This window comes from Mustela nivalis (assembly GCF_964662115.1).
Source record: "Mustela nivalis genome assembly, chromosome: 14".
Lineage (NCBI taxonomy): Eukaryota > Metazoa > Chordata > Mammalia > Carnivora > Mustelidae > Mustela > Mustela nivalis.
This window is the reverse complement of record NC_139033.1, coordinates 26,700,058-26,720,184: the sequence shown is the minus strand read 5'-3', so window position 1 is coordinate 26,720,184 and position 20,127 is coordinate 26,700,058. Positions and strand designations below refer to the sequence as shown.

The window sequence follows — 20,127 nt, the reverse complement described above, 5'->3', positions numbered from 1 at the left end:
AGATAAGAATCAGCCGGGAAAATTTCAAAGAAACACCAAGGCCTGAATCCCACCCCCAGAAAAATTAATCAGATATTCTGGGTAAACATATTTTTCAGGGAGTCCACCATTTGTGCCCCTAAAATCACCTGTCCGCAGGCTCAGAACTAGGTCATGGCAGACTTGCAGCCAGATGTCACTTCCTGTCCCCGAGTGGAGCCCAGCTGCAGACGTGGCTGTGGTGTGATGGTGGGGGTGGGGGCAGAGGTGAGGGGCCGGGGCAGTGTTGTTGAGCTCGTCTGGGCCGACCTCAGCTGTGATTCATTTTCTCCATTCATTGTTGTGCGTGTTCTGAAACACATAGAATTGGAAAAAAAGAAATTTGTAATGAAAATGGTTGAGATTCTGTTCTGAGTGATGCCCCTAAATCTTTTCTACGCCATTTGGCCTAATTATCTTTGTAGATATATTTCCCTCCAGGAACGAATCAATAGGTGTTCTATCCTGTTGCTGTTTCTTCCAATATTAGTTATGTGTTTTCTTCCTATATATAAAAACTAAGGCTGAGTTGTCCAAGCTAATTTTACCCCCATGAGGATCAGTTTTTCTACTCCACAGACACAAATCTGAAGGCACTCACAGGCAGCTGCCAGCCTTCGAGAGGAGGAGTAGTGCTAGTTGGGGCCAGGAGCCCCGCGGTGATGCCGTGATATGTAGGGAGTGGTTACATCCCTGGTCACTAGCTCAGTGTTTCCCATCAGCCTAGTTCTGCCAATTATGCTCTTCCAATCTTACACCTGGACTCTAACTTGTTTCTTTATCCAGTCAACACATATTTGTTCAAGGTTTGCTGGGTGACACGTTCTGGCTAGATGCTCGTGATGCAAAACAGATACAGTTTCTCCTGTCACGTAGCTTCCAATCGAGTGGGCAAGGTCAGACATTGAACACGTCATCATAAGGACGACAAATGTTGTGAAAGGAATGTGTGATGCCACAGAGGTAAGTCGCAGCAGGAGCTCAGCTTACCTGAAGTTCTAGAGAAGCTGTCCTGGCAGGGAAGGGCATCCTTAAACTCTGAGGGGGTGTAGGAAATAGGAGAGCAAGGAGAAGGGCCAGGGTGCTTTAGTCAGGACAGTGCACGGAGAGGTCCTGATGTTCGACAGTTGGAGGGACAGGAGGAAGAAGGGCGTGATTGACGGACCGAGACAAAGGGATTGCATGGGAGAGGGTTTATGACTCAGAACGTGGTTTCTGACTTGGCAAGAGCAAGTTATTAAATGCTTTTAAGGACGGAAGAGGCAGGATCAGCAAGGCAGGCGCCATCTTCTTGTCCTAAGTTCCCATGTAGCTGTCTGTGATGGGCAGTTCCCAGGCTGACGGGTGCCTTCCAGTTTCCAGCAACCTCATCTGTGGGCTGGCCCACCTGGAACTTGTAGGTTTGTTCACCAGGCATGTGAGCATTTCATGTGTTACCCATCAGTCCTCAACAAAGGAGCGGGTTTGTGGAATTCTTCATTCCTCAGTGAGAAAATAATGAAGAATCTCTGTGGGATTCCTCAGAAAGCCCTAGAGGGTCTGAGCTCTGGTTGCTCCTCAGAGTAACCTGTTTATTAGCCTTCTCCTTTCTCTGTCACACTTTCTCTACTGTTCAGTTGTGTTTCTAGGATCATATCCTAAATAAACTGTCTGCATCAAAGTCTTTATCTCCATGTTTTCTATTTAAGGAACTCAAATGAAAAGAGTTAGTGCTAGAAGTTATACCAAAAAGCAGACTCTGAGAGTTCCAGAATTTGGACCATTTGCTGGTCACAGCCCCAAGAACTACTGATGCTTGTGGGGTGTGGGGTAGTGAGAATTTCTAGCATCATAATTACTCAGTCCCCCTCTGTGGATTGGGGTGAGCTAAAGGGTGGAGCAGAGCTGCTCACTTATGCAGTAACTCTTGTGCTTCTACAAAATATGAGGGCAATGGTAATCATATGGATTATAGAACTGACTAGCATTTGTTAATTTCCTTAGAACAAGAAGGAAAGGAAATAATAGACTCAGATCAACAACAGCTCTCCCTTAGGGCACACTTGGAAAACCGGAAGACTCCTGAATCCATAGGACAGATTGTATTAAAAACCGAACAGGAGATGAAAACCTAAAGGAGGCAGAATATATAGCCTAGTAGGTTTCTTATGCAGAAGTCACAGTCCTAATAATAAAGTAGTAGGAGCCCGAAACATGGAATGGTGACTTTTGGGTAGACTCATGATAACCTTGAATCTCCAAGTTCTGATGAACCTCCTGAACAGGGAGAAGTGGCTCCCTCATGCTGGTTATGAGACTCCCAGCGTCGATCGAGCACAATGGCGAAGACCTCTGGAAGAACTCTGAAAACAGCATGTGGATGGCCCTTTGAAGTTTTTTATACAATAATGGTCCACAGTTACAGAAATGTCTTAGAAAATTATTACAGAATGGGTTGGAAGGTTCAGCAATGTAGATAAACGAGAATGGGTTTGTTACATGGGTCAAGAAATGCCAGTTTGTAGTATTTCCTGGGAATATTCAGAAAACACTCCTTTCATTAGAGGGGTGAGGAATGCTCAAGTAAGTGTGTTATTAGAAACACTAGGCACTCACTGTTGGTTGTTCTCAATAGGTTTGGTTTTGTAGGGCATGAGTAGTTTTGAATCACGCAAGGGGAAAGGTAAGGCAAACATCGTTGATGTCTTGTCTTGATCCCATTACACCTCAGTTCATCTGTAGTGCCGTGCGTATTTCGCCAGTCATGCTGATGGCCTCCAGATCTCTAGCATCCTTGTCTCTGTATTTCTGCCTGACAGCTGCCTTCGTGCCACAAATGTCCTCCAGATGAAAGGCAGTAATGAGGTTTCTGCTAGGACTATGGCATGCGCCAGTTTCAGAGGTGGAAACTACAGTACAAATTTGACCAGATGTGGGGAGAGGGTTTATTTTGATTAATCTCCTATCTATTATGGCTGCCTCTTTTGTTATCTTGGGACCCATGTCTCTTACCAGTGTGGCCCTTGGCATTGGTTTTTCCCAGTATTTTGGGGGAAAGGCATTTTGCCTCTGGACAAGTATCCATTTCAGAGATTTTGTGATTTATTTCCAGATTTCACTTGAAATCAACTCCCATGTGTCCTTAGATTTCCATGTATTATCACCCATCAAATTTCAATTATGTTTCACTTGCCTTTAAAAAAAAAATGTTTATTTGAGAGAAACAGTGAGAGAACACATAGGGTGGGGAGGGCCAGAGGTCAGAGGGACAGGAGAGAGTCTGAAGCAGAGTCTGTGCTGAGCACAGAGCCCACACTGGGCTTGATCTCACCACCCTGAGATTAGGAACTGAGCCCAAACTGAGAGTCCGAGGCTTAGCAGACTGCATCACCCTGGTGATTTGCCTTTTGAAACATCTTGTAATTGCTTCCTATTTAGTCCATTCTCCTGTTTAACTTTGGTGGTCCTTTCTTGCTTCCCAGTCTGGCTCTCCATGATCAGTCATCCCTGATCTAAATGAATCCTTGCTCGAGATAAGTAACAGATCATCATTAATTATACTTCTACCAATCTAAACAAATTCCCCCATCAGGTTGTCCTACTCACACAATTAGCTGCTCAAGTACTGGTATAATGTAAGGGTGTGTTATTTCTTAAAACTGGATGATTTGGGGGGATGTTGAATGTTATTTTTCTCTATGCATGAAAGAGATGGCTTGAGTGCTTTGGAAGAACTATAGTGTAACTCTGCCTACCTCCTCTCTTCAGTTCCTCCTCTTAGCTGGTGTGGGTAGAGCCTTGTGTTTGGCTGAGAACACAATTCCCTCTTTCAACTTTCACAACATCATGGCAACTCTGTCTCCTTACAGCTGGTGTATAAAACATAGAGTTCTGGCTCCTTACCACATCTCAAAATATCTGCACTTAGAAGCCCCTGTTAGTGAATTTAGAAAGAGTTGACAACAAGCCAGGATCTGGAAAAATCTTACCTCAGATCTCTAATATTTGCAAAGAACTATATATTTAAGTCAGTTGGCAATGCATATTTAAAAATGTTAAATAATAAGAATGATATAAATAGTGACTAAAGGAGAAATGTTTTACACATCTGAAGATGTACCATTATCCAATTTTTGTGGCAGAGACAACTAGCTACTTAGGAAAGTCCACAGCAACTTCTTTCTGGCCACATAGCTAGACTATGTTTTATGGTTTCCCATGAAGCCAGGAAGGGCATGCGACTGAGTTCCAGCCAATAGAATTGTGAGTAAATATGATCCCTACCTCAAGTGCTGGCTGGGTCTCCTGTTGAGACCATCTCTCCCCTTCTGGTGGGCTGGAATGGAGATCACTGCCACGGTCATCTTGGAATCAGTGTGCTTCCAGCACCTTTGTCTTCCTGGCCACTGAATGACAGCGCTGAGGCGGCCCGCCTCCTATCTGGGAGCCACTCAGAACTAGTCTGTGAGTGAGAGGCAAACACTGTATTTAAGCCATTAACATGGTAATAGCCAATAGCTTACCTGATTAGTACAGTACAGAACTTAATTAAAAACATAAAGACTATTTCAGGCTGGATGTTCTCAATTATATTTTTGGGAGATGTGACCTTTAACTGGATATGGAAAGATGGGGAGGATTTGCATCAGTGGAGGTCAGGGTGGATATTCAAGGTATATGACTAGATAAAGCAAAAATCAAGAAATTTGTGAGCAAATCAATTTGAGCAAAGAAGGAAGATTTTTAAGAATAGCTCGAAGCATGACTGAATAATCGGATTGAGCCAGGTTTTGAAAGGCCTTTAATGTTTGGATAAATATTTTGTTTTAATAAATTTGGCAGTATGTATATCCGGAAAAAAACCTGAACATTGTGTGTATTGACATAATAAAGTAATATTCTAAGAAGATTAATCTTGTGAACATAGTTTGAGGCCAACGTGAACTAAATGGCTATTCTAGCTATGAAGATAACTCTTGCCTTTCAGTTAATAAAATTTAAATCCTGAGGATTTTCTTCTGTTTTGTAAATACAAATTAAAAGGCAGAAACAATCAACTTGAACGGCCTCTCCACACGACCAAGGATTTGCCTAATTATTTTTATGAAAGGATGGATGTGTATTCTTTAGAACTAAGGCTGCTTGACCAGCATTTGTAACAGTCCTTTTACTCACAGTACTCTCAGCCTGATGGGAGAGAAAGACGTTACATGAATAATTACATAATTATAGTTAAGTGTTTGCAAAGAGATGACAAGGAGGCATGAGTGTATAGCATGGGGTCCTAACATAATGGAGGGAGACAGGGTCATATTCAGGAAAGCTTCCCTGACCAGTAGAAGAAATTGCAGACAAAGTAGTATATCGGTTCTCCCTGAGATCATCAATTATATCTTAAGATGATGAGGTCCAATAGGGTTGGGGGTAGGGAATACCAAATGGTTTGGCCATACACAAAGGGGCAGGTGGCAGACGATGAAGGAAATAAGAAACCACAGATAAATCAGGAGGAAATGAGTAGTCGGTAACTCCCTGGCTCATTGAACGTTCTGTAGTGTGGAGAATGAGAGTATAATGGGTGGGACCAGAAATCGTAAAAGTCAGTTTCAGGTACACCTATTTAAATCCATTAGCGCTTCCCTATTTGGGAAGCAGCTCAGACAGTGGTTAGAGAAATGGGATGCGTAGCACTAGTATCCTCAGTGATGGACTTAAAGCTATTTAAGAATGTTTATTCTCAGGCTGCCTTTAAATTCACTAGGAAAAAAAAAAGTTCTTGTCCCAGACGAATACATCTTACCTTCATTTCCTCTTCAGCCCCTCCTCTCAGTTTAGCTGAAGACTCCATTTCCTCACTGTAATTCTCGCATTATTCATAGTTGATTCTCCTTAAAATAGCTTGTTTTTTAGCATGATCATCTGGAAGCAATTTAAACAAAAAGCATTTATACAGAAGCTCAGTTCTCTGCTTTCCAAAGACTTTCAGAATGATTAATGTTGGCTAGTTAAATATTGCACCGGTCAATAAGACCAAGTAAAGTCCCTAAAACAGCAAACAAACATCAGACTCTCGTTCTGAGGGCAAGGAAAGGGGAAGGCGTGTGTCCCAGCTGCCTCTGCCCCCAGCAAACCAGAATCTCAGGTAACATGCCATGTGATTTATGCTGACACGTCCCTTCAGTATAATTCATTGATTACCTGGGTCTTGTCTAAGCTTTGTTTAATGAATAAAGAGCAAGACAGACTTAAGATATGCTATTTGCCATGTTTATTAAATCATTTATCTACTGACTAATTCTTGGACACCCACTTTGTGTTGGGCACGGTGATGGGTTTTGGGTGACTTGCAGTGGAAAGGTAGCCGTAATCCCCTTTCCCCTGGAAGCTCTGTGAGAGGGAGGAAACAGATACCACCGAAGAAAGGATGATGACCTGGGACGTGTGTTGTAAGGAGGAGTGCAGGGCGGTGTCAGACACGCGGCGGGGAACCTCTGCTAATCCATGAGCTGGCAGCGTTCTTCCTGAGAAACGCATGCTTAGGTTCTGACCTGGAGAAACTGCGGAATTAGCCCGAAGGAGGTGAAGGAAGAGGAGTGTTTTTGGCAGAAAGAAGATCATTGGCAAAGAGCACCAACAGCTTGGGGAGATGCAGGAAGTGAAAGAATTTTGGTACATTTTGAGAATAAAATATGTGATTCGGTGTCCAGAAATGAGTCTGGAAATGAATCTGGAGGGATAGGTCATATCATAAACCCAGGACCTTCTGGTGGCTTTTATCTTAACAGCAGTGCAAATCCACCTCAGGGGTTCCAGCAGAGAAGGGCATGATGATACGGGGTAGGGAAGGTTGGATGGGGGGCTAGGGGAGAAGTGACTGCAGCAGTCACGTGAGATGGTAGGTGTGAGCCCTGGGTAGCAGTGAGAATAAAGACCCAAAGGACGTCATGTGTATAAAAACACTGTGTTACAGGTTGTAGAGCTTCTGGGTGGTGAGCCTAGGACTGTGCTCTATGGACCCCTGATCTCTGATGCTATAACTGACCCATGGTATGTTATCATTTGTCCATTAGTCTTCAGTATTTGAAAGTGTATGCAACCATTTTAGTACTGATCTACTGCGATACACAGCTAGGGTACGAGGTTCCTGTGAAGAGTTTTCACATCCCATGAATTACTGAAAGCACTCGTTTGTCTAGGTACTGTTTTCAGCAACACCGCCCCAAAACAACTTTCTTATCTTTTAAGGTTATATGAATGTTTCTATAGAAGTTGAAGTAAACTAGCAGGTGAGAATGTCAATATTTCAAATTTTTTTATAGCTTGTCACATTTCTCCTTGAGGCAGACTGCATTGAAAGCAGACTTTAGAGAAGTAGAAGAGAACATAACATTCTTCAGATGTGAATTTATTAGCATCTCTCTGGGGGACAGAAGACACCCACAAAGCAGTTCTTTTATGTTGTGGGCTGTTTTCCACTAGTTTTTGGTATAGAAATATGCCTATCTGTTCTCTTTTCAAGAGGAAGTTATTGACTAGAGTGTTGAGAAGGCCTGGTTTTTGGTGGTATAAAAAATTTAGTTTTAAGAATTCAAATGACCAGTTCAAAATTCAGATACTTTATTTTTATTTTTTAAAGATTTATTTATTAATTTGAGAGAGAGAGAGAGAAAATGAGCAGGGGGAGGGACAGGGGGGAGAATCCTCAGGCAGATTCCCCGCTGAGTGTGGGGTGTGATGCAGGGCTCCATCCCAGGACCCTGAGGTCATGACCTGAGCCGAAATCAGGAGTTGGATGCTTAACCGACTGACTAAGCCACTCAAGAGTTCCAACATTCAGGTACTTTATAGATCTGAGGAAAAGACAAATGTTCTCCACATGTTAATTTTTCTACTGTGAAAACATTGCTAAGAGTCATTTTACATCTTCTAATTAAACACATTTAGCATCATCTGAGTGTTGTAATGATTCTGACTTGTACATTGTAGGTTAATGCTGCTTTATATTAACAGTCTTCAACAGGACATTGGGCTCTACTTGTTTTTCAGCTAGCCCCAGACACCAAGGTTAGCAGAGGTTCTAGCTCCTATGAAGTGCCTCTGAAGGAGGTCAGGGTCTGTATCCTCCAAATAAATGCCTCCCAACTATTTCTGTGCTTAGTTAAGGCTAGTAGGCTTCAGTAAAAGTAGGATCTTGAGCAAGTAGGACCCAGTGCAATAAGCTGAGTGCTAGGAGGAGAGCACTTTGCTTTCATATCCTAAACTGCGAGTCAATACATCCAGATGTAAATGTTGAAAGATTCTTACGTTCTGCCTCAATTTATTCCTTTGACACTCCTTGAGAAGTAAATGGGCAGGAACATGGATGGGTAGATAAATTAAAAGGCTCATTTCATTTGGGGGGGATTGTTTAGTATATGTTCATTGTTTAAAAAATTTTACTATGTATTTTTCAGTTATAAGTGACTCTTCTATCCAAGGTGAAATTTAAAATGGACTAGATGAAGCAGAGCAAAAAAAAAAAAAAAAAAAAACAACAAAAAAAAACCTTTCATTTTTATTTTTTAAAAGATTTTATTTATTTATTTTAGAAAGGTATTTATTTATTTTAGAAAGGGGGATAGTATGAGTGGGGATGGGGCAGGAGGAGAGAAAATCTGAAGACTGCAAACTCAGAGTGGAGCCCTACTCGGGGCTTGGCCCCACGACTGGGAGATCACAACCTGAGCCGAAACCAAGAGTCAGATGCTTAAGGGACTGAGCCACCCAGGTGCCCCAAGAATATCTTAAATTGAAGAAGATCCAGTATTAGGTCTGAAGTGAATTAATATCACCAAGAGAATTCTGCCACGGACCCAAAATATATGCATTTTGCTTCATCGTCGACATGTTGGTCTATTCCGAGAAGTCAGGGTTCTAAATTGCTAAGAAATATTATGTTTAAACTTCTAGTTCAGAATTTTGAGAAACAGCTTTAGCTCTGATACATAGCTATATTTTTTCTCCCAATTTTTTATTTAAATTCCAGTTAGTTAGCATATAGCGTAATATGAGTTCCAAGAGTAGAATTTAGTGATTCATCACTTACATACAGCACCCAGTGCGCATCACAAGTGCCCACCACCCATTTAACGCATCCACCTGCCCCACCCTCAGCAACCCCCAGTGCGCTCTCTATAGTTAAGAGTCTTATGGTCTGCCTTCCTCTCTTTTCCCTTCTGTATTCATCTATCTTGTTTCTTAAATGCCACATATGAGTGAGATCCTATGGTATATGTCTTTCTCAGATTGACTTATTTTGCTTAGCATTATACTCTCTAACTCCGTCCACATCTTTGCTAATGGCAAGATTTCATTCTTTTTGATGGCTGAGTAAAATGCCATTGTGAGTGTGTGTGTGTGTGTGTGTGTGTGTGTGTGTGTGTGTGTGTGTTTGTACATGTATATATACCACATCTTCTTTGTTCATTCATCAGTCAATACACATTTGGGCTCTTTTCATAATTTAGCTATTGTAGATAATGCTGCTATAAACATTGGGGCACATGTATTCCTTTGAATCAGTATTTTTGTACCTTTGAGGTAAGTACTTAGTGATGAAATTGCTGGGCTTCAGGGTAGCTCTATTTTTAGCTTTTTTGAGGAACCTCCATACTGTTTTCCACAATGGCTGCATGGGTTTGCATTCCCACCAACAGTGTAAGAGGGTTCCCCTTTCTCTGCATCTGTTGTTTCCTGTGTTGTTAATTTTAGCCATTCTGACAGCTGGGAGGTGATAGCTCATTGTAGGCATATAGCTGCATTTTGACTGTATGTATTTAACACCTTGAGCATGTTAAATTTCCTGTAGGCTTCCTCAAAAACAGTCCTCCAGCCAGCTTCCTCACATTACTGGGAGCAGTCGGATAACTGCCCATCTTATTTCATCTCCGGAGTTCTTTATGGGTCAGCATCCTGGCTGCCCTCTGATTTGGTCAGTATCCGAAGCATGTGTCAAACTGAATTCTTGTATGTTACCTCTGTCTGTAGTCCTCTATCTCTTGATTTTCTTTTCTCAAGTTTCACATTCAGTCCATCTGCAAACCCCGATGACTGACTCTCCCTCATAGTACATCCTGCACTCTGTCCCTTCTCACCACCACAGCCACCAGCCTCCCTCAAGCCACCATCACCTAATGACGCTACCTTCTTACTGGTCTCTTTGCTTCTACCCTCGTGCCCTTCCGTAGCCTACTGACAACTGCATCTTGGTGATCCTAAGAGTCACCATTTTATGGGCAAATCATGGCACTTCCTTACTGAACACCTACAAGAAATTCCCACCAGATTTCTTGTTTTAGGCTTTAAGGTATCTGCATACGTAGACTGTCGCTTTCACAGCGACAGAGGTACCACTTCCTGGGTTGTTGTTGTGTCCTTAGCACTCAGCCTAATGCCTCACACACAGCAGGACTCAGCACATGCTTGTTGACTGAATGACTGTGTCAATGAATAAATGAAGAGTGTTCCCATACAGTCAATGGAGCCACTGCTTGGCCTAAGGATTCCAGACCCCTCTTTTTCACAAGGGAACATGTCTTCTGTTTGACGATATTATCCAAATAGGCATAACTTCAAGTCACTTCTCCGTATAAATCTGAATTGTAGTTTTTCTCCTAAATGAGCAATTCTGCCTTATAATTTGCATTCGAACAGCAATCCCAGGAGAGAACAATGAGAGCATGTCTATTTGAAGCTGGTGAGGATGGAGGTTGTTCTGAACCAAGAAGGAGAAGCTTTTGTCCCCATGTTCCTGGGGTCCTCAGCCTCTCCTAGGTGTTGGAGGAGCTGGTAAGAAAGGTCATGGCTGCGGGGAGAAAAGGGATAACAATCCCAGAGAGAGCTGTTCTGCAAGGTGGAGTCTGGAGAGATCCTGTGAGAGGGGAATGGGGGCGGGAAGAAGCCTCTGCGGGTGTGAGGAGCACATGGGTCAACAGTGAGCTTCCATGGTGCCAAGCAGTTTCCGGCCTGGGACTCACTCACCAGGGTGTCAACCAGCTATGCAAACAAAGCATGTTTTTGAAGGAAGTGAGGATTACTATCAGAAGACATACCCGTGCTGCTGGTCCAAAAAGGAAAGGAAAATGCTGGTTCTCCATATTGTGATTTCATGATGTCTCATAATATTACGAAGTAAATGCCAGACAATATCTCACTCATGTCTCCAGCACCGCCTCTTTCATAAAAGACGAACTGCTGTTAAAATTTATGGTCTCCTGTAGTTTCCTTGGTGTTGGTGTCCATATCATAGTTGGGAAAGGTCTGGCTAGCTGCTTCTTTTTACTGGGCTGGCCAGATGTTTTATGACAAATAGACACAGTTGGTTTTTGCAATTACCTGCCATGTGTGATATTTAGCAACTAGACAGTTGGCTGCAGTCTTTAAAATATGAAGCTTGTGGAGAGAACAATTTCTGTTAATCATTGAAATGCCTTTCCAAGTTATTAGCTTTCAGTTTTTATTTTCCCAGTGCTTTTTCTACACATCCATCGAAATTGTCCATCCTCTCTTATTTTGTCAAATAATAATTTGTATGACTAAAATATTTTAATCATTAGCTCTAAAATGCTGATTAAATAGCCCAGGATAGTTTAATATCTACTTTAAGGTATGGATGAATTTTTGAGGAAAATAAGTTAAAACATATGTTTGCTTTTATTTAAAAATATGAGCACACAAAAGGCTCACTGATCCTGAGAGTCCTATGATCAGAAGTCCTATGCCTTCTCTTTTGAGAAGTATCAAACACATAACACAGGCTTCCATCCTGCTTCCCTCCCCCATCCCTCCCACACGTGCTCTTCTTGATTTCTTGGCTATCTAAATTCAACATGTCTGGAGGGTGTGTTGGCACCCTCAAAGCAAAAGGTGCCTGGGATGAACAAGGTTGGCCTGTGGGGGTGCAGCTGTTCTTATCTCTTCACTCCTTGGTGGACAGCGTGGCACAGCTGAGCTCTCCGGGGGGCAGGCTAGCCTGGGGATCTTGGATGACCTTTGAGGGGACAGGGCTGGGGCGGGCATCTTCCTCGGTCCTTTGGAGGATATCTTGCTGACACACTCAAATGCCAGAAGGTGATCTGACTCTCAAATTGCATGCCTTAATCTACAGTTTTACTCAGTTGAAACTCAAATTTGGGATCATGAAGTCTTGCTAGTATTCAAAAGAATCTCATTTTTCTAAAAGTATCCAGCTTAGTGGCAAGAACATGGGCTGTGCGCCCTGCTGCTCGTTATGTACACAGATGCCCAAGAGCCAAGAGCTCACGGCCAGCCCTCAGTCTCCAGGGAGGCGGGAAGACTGAATGGCCAGTTACTTACTCATCCACTTCAGGAGAGCGACCTCCTTGTTGGTCTGGGCCCTGTCCAGACTGCCTGGCGTAGAAATTCAAGACATATTTGCACAAAGTGAAAACCCAGATTTAAATGTTGTGCTGAGCTGATTTATCACTACGGAGAGAGACTACATCTCTGTTTTCTCTTTGGGATTAAATCGATTTATCTGTATAATGGTGATTAATTGCTTTAAAATCTTCAAGGGAGAAAATTGCTGTAAATAGTGAAAGCAGACACAAACTAAAAAACAGACGACCCAGAACCTTTCTGCGTGGACCCATTCGGGTAGCCATGTTTCCAGGCAAGGATTCTGAGGTGGTTAAGTGGAACTGGGAGATAATTTTATGTGATTAGAAGTGAGTTACCTCAGAGCCAGATACACCCAGTTTTGAATACCAGTTCTGATTCCTGGTCGCTGAGGAGCGGTAACTATGCTGCTTGACCTCTCTGAGCACTCGTTCCTCATCTGCGAAATGGAGACAATAATGGATTAGATCTGATGCTTATAAAGCACCCAGTGTAGCATGTGACCCAAGGAAGGCAATACAAAAATCACTCTTATTTGAAGACCATCCTGTTAGGGGGACTGAATTTTCTTATGTTGTAAAATGTTCATTGCAGAAGTGTTGACTAAATATTAATCTTTATCATGTGTCTTGTGAAATATTGAGCAAGATATAAAGGAAATTCAATGACATTCGTAGCTCATCAGAACATACGAGTTTTGGGAAGAGGTGGGAAGTTACTTTGCCCCCTTTGATCTGAGCTGTTTAAGAGAGTGAATCTATAGGTTTGATGCTAAAATACCCCCCACCCCCCATTTTAAAAAAGCATTTTTAGTGTTCCCATGGACCACGGTGAACTAGACTCCCTGCTTCTGAGTTCGTTAAACCACATGTACTATGTTTTTAAAATGCTTCTTGACCCAGGCTTGAGGCCCCGAATAGAGGTCCGTCAGTGCCCTTCTTAGCTAACCCACCCCAGCCAACCTCCTGCATCAGGCCCCCGACTCCAGGCCTAGCGACCTGGCTGTGATCATTCCAGAGCCCGGTGCCAGGCACACAGGGACAACCCCATGTCCCCAGGGCCAGTTCGAAGCCTGCTCACTGCCTTATGTGTTCCTTTCCAAGGAAACCACAGTGAAGACATTTTCCCACAGCGCCCCCCCCCCACCGCCTTGTGTCCTACCGTTAATTTCCTGTGTGGCCCCTTCTGACATGACACATGCTCCCTCTCTTGGGAGAATAAATTCTCTCTCTTTTTTCCCTACAGTTTTACGAGGTATAATTGATAAGTAAAAATTACATATGTAAAATGTGTAGAGTATGATGTTTATATTTATATTTGTAAGTATACAGCAGTAACTTGTATGCAGCCTTTCTCTGCTTTTTGGCTACACTTGTGTTGCTACAGGTTCTTGATTGGACCCTTGAACACTCCTAGGGCAATTTTCATTTGTGGATAGCGGTCTCATTGTTAGTTTGTGTGGGGGATGAAGGCCTGTGTTCCCTTCTCTGTCATCTTGCTGATGTCACTCCCAAAATGATCTTTGTGACTGCAGTTGCCTACTGATCCACTGGTCTTGCTATATCTAAGTAAGAATGAGCCCTATTAAAATACCATGGTCCTAACTCAGGAAACACTGGATGTTGTTGAGGATTTGGAGAAAAAGAAACCCTCTTACACTGTTGGTAGGAATGCAAACTGGTGCAGCCACTCTGGAAAATAGTATGGAGGTTTCTCAAAAAGTTAAAAATAGAGCTACCCTATGACCTCGGAAGTGCACTACTGGGTATTTATCCAAAGGATACAAACATCTTGATTCGAAGGGGCACATGCCCCCCATTGTTTTTTTTTTTAATCTTTTTTTTTTTTTTAAGATTTTATTTATTTATTTGAGAGAGAGAAATCACAAGTAGGCAGAGAGGCAGGCAGAGAGAGAGAGAGGAGGAAGCAGGCTCCCTGCCGAGCAGAGAGCCCGATGCGGGACTCGATCCCAGGACCCTGAGATCATGACCTGAGCCGAAGGCAGCGGCTTAACCACTGAGCCACCCAGGCGCCCCCCCCCCCCCATTGTTTATAGCAGCAGTGCCCACAATGGGCAAAATACAGAAAGAGCCCAGTTGTCTGTCAACAAATGAATGGGTAAAGAAGATGTGTCTCATATATAGGTATATACATAAATATAATGGAATATTACCAACCATCCACAAGAATGAAATCTTGCTGCTTGCAATGATGTGGATGGAACTAGAGGATATTATGCTAAGCGAAATCAGTCAGTCAGAGAAAGACAGATAGCATATGATTTTACTCATTTGGAATTTAAGAACAAAACTCATGAACACAGGGGAAGGGAAAGAAAAACAAGATAAAATCAGAGAGGGAGGCAAACCATAAGAAACTCTTATCTCTAGGAAACAAAGTGAGGGTTGCTGGACGGGAGGTGGATGGGGGGATGGGCTAACTGGGGGATGGGCATGAAGGAGGCGCGTGATGTGAGGAGCACCGGGTGTTTCATGCAACTGAAGAATCTCTGAATTCTGCCTGTGAAACTAGTAATATCCTATATGTTAATTAAATTGATTTTTTTTAAAAAGACTCTATTTTATCTATTTGACAGCGAGAGAAATCACAAGCAAGCAGAGAGCCAGCCAGAGAGAGGGGGAAGCAGGCTCCCCACTGAGCCGAGATTTCCCCATGCAGGGCTCAATCCCAGGACCCCGAGACCATGACCCTAGCTGAAGGCAGAGGCTTAACCCACTGAGCCACCCAGGCACCCTGAGATTCTTGTTTTTAAAGGAAAATGTCAGAGCAAGATTACCTTGAAGTAAATTTAGGCAGCATATTAACAGTTAGATATAATAATATCTTATTTAAAATGAAAGTCTGTGTATAATACAGAACAGTAACCATAGGCCACATTTATTGACCAGGCCTCGCTTCCTGTACAGTTTACTCACAATGTCATTTATCATCACACCAACCGAACAGACTAAACTCTGGTGCTAGGCGGCTTTTACAGAGGTGGAAACCGAGGGGTCCAGAAGGTGGGAGACTTCTCCGCACCGCATGCAGAGTAACTTACATCAGGTTTTAAACCCAGACTTTCTGACTCCAACTTTGACCTATCTGAGAACTAAACATAAATCAATCCAACATAAATCAATTCAGGAAATATTTATTGATGACACGTTTTCCTCAAGGCTCTAGAAATTCCCATTATGCTCTCAGAATGTGGGGGGAAATCAAGAAGAATTCTAATATATGGATTTACCCCTTAAGGTTCTGACAGATTTCAGAATCTGGCATGTATAATGTAGTTTTGCATTAAGTTAATGAAATAATACATGCCTTTCCTTTATAGCTTTGCAAGACATGATCTGCTCTGAGGGAATTACAGTCCAATACATAATAACAACATTAAAATATCCCGTCTTCACAGGAAATTACTATCTACCAATAGTACTCTAACTTGAAATAGTAAACTCAAATGGAGTACTCTGTTACTTAAATTTGAATTGCCTGTTTCGATATTTAGTTAGGTTATGAACTTGACTATAAGAGCCGTCAGGGGTAGACATTTAGGTGCCTGAGGAAGAGCAGAAGTGCTTGTGTTTTTGGTGGGTTGGGACTGATGGGTTTGTACTCTGAAGGGCATCAAAGACACCGAGCACTTAAGAGGATAAGAGTGAAAACCACCGAAACAGTGACCAACTTAGACTAGCAAAATTCCTTTGCTTTTTCAAGGAGTTTTTCTAGGGCATTGTTTCCAGTTTAGATATTACAGAGAGTAAACAGCTTAAGAAGGTAGAAATTCTCAAACGACTCCTGCTTGGTTCTTACTACAATTTTGTTGTTGCAGGATTTTGTACCCTTTTCAGTTAATGTTGGTCAATATTAATTGTTGAATTTATGCAACTATCTAAGCTGGAGTATGTGATGTTTTCTAAGAAAAGCATAAAAGAACGATGATTAAAATATTAGATTTGCCAAATAGGGGCATATTTTTCTCATTTTCTCTTCCCTACTTCCTAGCAAAGACTAATATTGATAAATGTTTTTTAAGTTCATTTAGCAGAAAACAAGTTTGGCATTAAAGAGTGCTAATGTAAATCTTTTTGGAAAATAAATCATTATTTTGATTTTACTCCACATTTCTAGATGGGGACACAATTACTTGAAAGTATTTCATATGTTAAAAAGGATGAGAATTATTATTTTGAGCATTTCGTTAGATTCTCAATTTCCTGATTCTATCACTATTCTTGAGAAAATACCATATCTAAGAAGAACAGTGTGATTTCAATGATTTGTGAAGAACTTTGTTCCAAAGATAGTCAAGTGATTATTTTGGTCAAGTAAATATTTCATGATACAGTTAAAAATAACTGTTGTAAAATACTGACTAATTTGGTGCTTGGAATGCAAATTACACTCAACGCCATAACTGATGGGGCTGGGCTTTCCAGTGGTTCTTTCACAGGATTTTTCATTTCCATCTATCAGATGCCATTTCCTATGTGGTTCCTGTATTACAGCTATTTCTCTGCAGCTATGACAGAACACGGCGTCAAGCTCAACTGATGGTCTCTGAGTCCCTGTGGACCACATGGGCGCACAGACAGGAGAGACATACATTTTTGTGTCAGGGGTAACGAGCATCCTTCTTTCCACCTGCAATTTTCACCGCGGTTCTTTGTTTGCCTGGTGATCCCAAACAATTCTTTCCACATGACATTCACACTCTCTCAAAGGGTTCTTTATTCCCCTGTACCTAGCAGCCCAGGACGGCTATGGAAATTTGCAATGAACATGAAAATAGAATTCCGGCTTGGTGACACAGAGAAATAATGATGGAGGTAAACGATGAGCTCAGTTTTGATGTATTATTTAGAAACCTGGCATTGCTTCCACGAGCTGCTCCCCTGAGCACTGACAAGGCGTGACAGTGGGAAATGTCGTGATGGGCAGATGGAGTGAAATGATGCTAAATATGCTTTTCTTCTTCCCCCATCCGCCTTTGTGTACTTGCTCAGGGGTCAAGAAAGAAAAAAAAAAAAAAAGATCCTGCTCACCAGCATGACTGATAATCATTACACTGCTTCAGATAATTGTACCTTGTTGACGATCAGTCATTAATTATTTGTTTATTTGTCAGGAATCATTTGCTACAGGCTTGCTCTCCCTCTGCCGCCTTTGTTTTATTTGGTGTTTTATTTCATTGATAATGCTCTTCAGCGCTGTAAGACAAGAGACCTGGAAACAAGGGTGTATGTTTACACAGCAGTCAGGCCTGGCTTCCACTGCTAAGGTAACAAAGAATGCAATGGGATTCTTGAAAGCAAGACGCCGACTTCGCCTGTACAGTTCTGGAAAGATGAAAATGCATTCATGTGGCCTGGAGAACTCCCAGGTGATCCTGTAGTATAATTAGAACCTTTTCCTGAAGATGTTAACATGCCTATATTGCCTTATCATTTATGGTGAGCCTATCAAAATGTGTATTTTTAATTAAACAATGGAAACAGGTCATTCCCGGGTGAAACTGCCTCCAATGCATTATCTACACTACTCGTTTCTCACCACGCTCCTTCTCCCTCATAAAAAATTAGTCAGTGACTCATTTTCCCAGGAATTTGCTCTGGGAAATTGAGGTTTGCCCCTACTTAGGTTCGAGCGGTTAAAGGTGCAAGTTCCATGTGCCATTAGTATGCATGCAGGATGTGAAGTAGATTGTGAGGTCTGCAGATGAGGCCCAAACTATCTCGAGGGGGGCCGACTGCCCTGCTTTGCTTGAGGTGTGGGGCGAGGGGCCATCGTCAGAGGGACGGCTTGCCAGTGGTGGATAGGCACGGTCACATTCCACACCGAATAATAAAATTAGGTGCTAAAAGTGGAATTATTAGAGAAGACAACACTTGGGGAATGATGGAAGAGCTTTCCAGATGAGATAAGACTCTCAGTAAAGGTTAACCTGACCGATTGATGAAGAGAGAGTCAGACGAGAATAAGCACAGGCCAGCACCGTTACAGGCCTGCGCTCGGACTGAGTGCTCAGCGTAAGACAGAAATGGGGGGAAAGAAGGTTCTTTGTAAGGGCTGCGATAGAATGCATCTTTTAGAATATTTTAATAACACTCTCAAAAGATAACTTGAATGATGCATCCAATCAGAGACTGAGAAAGAATCTGTAATTGCTGCTGATGAGTTTATTTGCTCAGTGGTCCCGAGATTCTGTGTGACGATGACACGTGCGGGACGATAGGAAGTAGACTGGCATCCTACGTTTTGCGGAGAAGGTGGTCGATAAAAGGGACAAAAGCTCCTATCTGTATCCGTCCGATGATATTCTTGCCCAGTGATAAAAGTTGGAAGTGCTCACACAAGGAGCAATAAAGTATGGGGAATGATGGTTTTCCTGGTCCTGGAGAACTCTGGGGATGCAATTCAGTGGACCCTGAAAGGGGCTACATCTTCTGATGGTAAGGTTCTGATTAGCCAACGGAGATTTATCACTGGAACTCAGACTTATAAACCAGAAAGCCTCAGCAAGTTTGCTACAGAGAAGACTCCAGCGCCTTGACTCGTAGACCACAGACTGCTGGGAATTGCGTGACTTGTGACTGGCATAAGCAGGTGGCTTTCCCAGACACCCACTTTCCTTTCCTAGAAGCCTAATCAGTGTAATAATCAGTGTGATAAAGCAGGTTCAGATACATGCCTTAAGTTAGAGGCTCGAAGTTCTTGAGTGCTTCACTGTTGCAATCAGCTTATCCATATGTTTTAAGTATTGTTTCTAAAATAATTATGAATATAACATGACGTTGGTGGTTTTGAAACTGGATTTCCATGCTTGGGGGAAAATATCATAACATATCTGTTTATGTTTTAGAAGCTGCAAGGTTTAATTTTATTTACTTCTCCTGGTTCTGAGGCATAAGCCTTGCGATCATATTTGTTTGTTTTTTAGGAAGAAGTACTGCATTAGGAGTTTTTATCTTACTGTGTTTTCCTGCCTTTGCGTATGAATGATTTTTACAACTGGAATTCAGGACACATGTATTCATTTACTCATTTAATACACACTCAGTGAGTGCCTACCAAGTACCGGTGTCCCAGGTGCTGGGGAATAGAGATGAATTTAAGAGACCAAGCCACGTGAAGCTTGCATCCTAGTGGAAGAAGAAATCGTCAGAGAGCAAGTCCACACACACTCTAAAGTAAGGTGCTGTTCAGCGCTAAGAGGAAAGACCCAGCACGGGGCATGTGTGGTCAGGGAAGCTTTACGGTCCATGCTGTGTTCAGGACAGGCCCCTCGGACGATGTGACATTTGAACAAGGAACTAGAGGGAGGGAAGAAATAAGTCTTGCCAAGATCTGGGGAATGAATGTTCTTGGAAGATTAGCGTTACGTGGTTTACCCTAAAAGATCAGGACCTGACCTTATCTAGATATTTTTAATACTTTTTCATGAGTCTGTATTTTGTGGTTTTATTTGTCATTTTGGGGACGTGTATTTTTAGCTTACGCTATGTTGATCATAAATCTCTGAGACTGCAGCTTGCAGATTTCCCTCTAGTTTTGACTTCCGGGCAGAACGGTTCACAAAGGAAGGGAGGAGGAGGAGCGGGCACCCGGGGGTAGGATGTGCGTAAGGAGAAGAATGCGTGTGCTAACATCCCCGAGCTCTGATTTACTTCTAAGTCTGAATGAATTAGCGCAAAACCAGATATGGATTGATGATTTGTTTTGCAGAAG

At 42.4% G+C, this 20,127-nt stretch overlaps 1 long non-coding RNA gene across 1 annotated transcript; it reads right to left on the bottom strand.

The window, feature by feature from the left end:
* Positions 1 to 238: 238 nt before the first annotated feature.
* Positions 239 to 5,922, bottom strand: LOC309847921. Its single transcript, XR_014302722.1, has 3 exons — positions 5,798 to 5,922; positions 4,282 to 4,459; positions 239 to 330 (listed from the first exon to the last, which is right to left on the bottom strand). It is a non-coding gene; the product is annotated as an uncharacterized lncRNA (long non-coding RNA).
* Between the last annotated feature and the right edge of the window lie 14,205 nt (positions 5,923 to 20,127).